The following is a 2202-nucleotide window of genomic DNA, read 5'->3' as shown; positions in this document are numbered from 1 at the left end:
CGACAGTCCATTTTTTTCCCTAAACCCAAGCAGACTGAAAAATTGACAAGGAAAGGAAACAGATTTAAAAGGAACAATAATATTTTTGAAAAATAAATTGTCACATCCTGAAGCAGTTTGTTCTTGAAATACAGAGCCGAGATGAACGTCGAAATTCTAGAAATATATGTCGGCTTGAGGGTACTCAAACAGGCACACGACAAAGAGATTCGAAGCAAGGAAACCTCATTTTATGAGGCTAGTTAGGTGAGGTTTCGGCGGAGAGGCGTTTGCGTGTGCTGCTAATGGAACGCGAGACAACATCCGAACACACAAAGGCACCGCAGCGGGCCGGAGGCCGCAGCGACTCAACAAGACGCCGACAAAACCGCAAGCCGCGTCGTAACGATGCGAATGCCACTTTATTTCGCGCGGTATTAGCAAAAGCCAGACGCTCCCAGCAGCAACAAAAAAAATAAAAATAGGAAAAACTTTACGGTTACCTCCGTACCGTTCTATCAATCCTCGCAACCGGCCGTGATCGGCGGCGCGTTTTTGGCACGCGCGGACCGCCCTGGGTTGCCCGCACGAGCCCCAAAACAAGCAGAGAGGAATCGTCCGGAAAGGAGTAACTGTAAATCCAAATTACCCTATTTCCATCCGGACCAATCCGAAGCGCGCCGCGCAGTCCGTCCGGCACGAACTAACACAGCAGCGCACAAAAACGGCCCCCTATGACGAAGCGGTAATGTCCGTCTAGAAAATGTGTCGGAGGGAAAAAGCCCGGGTAATGACTCCGGTGGGCACCTAGGATAGCTTTGGAGCGATCGTGAACCGCTTTCAATCCGAGCGCCGCCTCAGTGCGCGAACCACTGTGCTTCGTCGCTCTGTCTCTCTCGCACCCTGCACCGTGAGTGCGACAGAGGCAGAGCGACGTGTTCGGAAACAGCCCGCTGGCCAGAGCTTGCTTTACCCTCTTCCAGCCGGCAGCCCGCCACGGCCCCTGTCGCCTTTTTTCGGAGGTTTGTCCAGTGCTATCCGTATCAATCCTGTCGCGCCTTTTTCTATCGTCTAGACGCGGTCGTCGAGGCGCCCCCCGTGGGGCCCGTGGGGCCGCGGCCCTGGGAACGACCTGCCAGACTTTCCCGCCAATACGCCGTTTAGCTGGGATGCATTCGGGCCGCGGACAGGCCGGCCACACGCGCGGGCGGTATTTAAATGTGCCAAGTCATTATTGGCCATTTAGCCGGCGAGGCGGGCCTGGCGGGCCGGCCGGCAACGAGCCGCGAGCACGCCGAAAGAGAGCAGCCGAGAGCGGCCCAGAACGGCTGCGCTAGGAGTGGCAACAATTTGCACCTTTAATAAAACAGGCTCTCCTGGCTCGTTCCGAAACAGAGCCTCTCCGTCTCTCTCGCACTCCCGCCAGCGGGGTTGCGCGGGTGCGAGAGAGAGAGGCGGCGCTGCTGACACACGCACAGCCTTTTAATTCGGTCGGCCGCCCTGCTCGAAAATAACACTCATGACGCCGGCGCGAAAGTTTGAAGCGTTTTCGAACAAGGGCGAGCCGGCAAGCCGGGAAGGAAATACGAGGCGAGGGAGGGGAGGGGGGACGGGGGTGCAGAGTGAGGGAGATTTGAGAGATAGTGCTGCTACTGCTACCAGTGTTTAGATAATTAGGGGTTGCTGTGGTGTGGCGAGTCCGGTTAGGGCGAGGGCCGCCGTCAAGAGTGAGGGAGAGGGAGGGAGAGAGACAGAGAGAGAGAGAGAGAGAGAGAGAGAGAGAGAGAGAGAGAGAGAGAGAGAGAGAGAGAGAGAGAGAGAGAGGTGGGGGGCAATCAGATAGCACTACTAACTTCAACGACTAAACGCCTTTTCAGCGGCGTGTGTCCTTGGAAAGCTTTTATATTCTCAGACAAAACTTTTTTTCGCGCATTCCAACTTAGTTTCTTCAAGATCAAACACATGTTTAGGGTCAATCAGTACAACCGGGACACATCCGGGGGGATTGTCCGAGTTTTGTGCGGTGACTGTACCGCGGTGGCTGTGACGCTGGGTGCGCCGATAGAGCAAAGAGGGCCGCCGTACATGAGTGAAATAAAATAAATTTAATTGAGCAGAGTGGCGGTGGAGGCCCACCGTCACGGTCCCGCGGCTCTCGCGGCCCAACCCCTGTCCTCCGCGGAGCGCTCCTTGTCCACACGGCGGCATTCATTGAATCACAAC

This window comes from Thrips palmi, unplaced genomic scaffold (assembly GCF_012932325.1).
Source record: "Thrips palmi isolate BJ-2018 unplaced genomic scaffold, TpBJ-2018v1 HiC_scaffold_12, whole genome shotgun sequence".
Taxonomy (NCBI): domain Eukaryota; kingdom Metazoa; phylum Arthropoda; class Insecta; order Thysanoptera; family Thripidae; genus Thrips; species Thrips palmi.
This window is presented reverse-complemented; position numbering follows the sequence as displayed.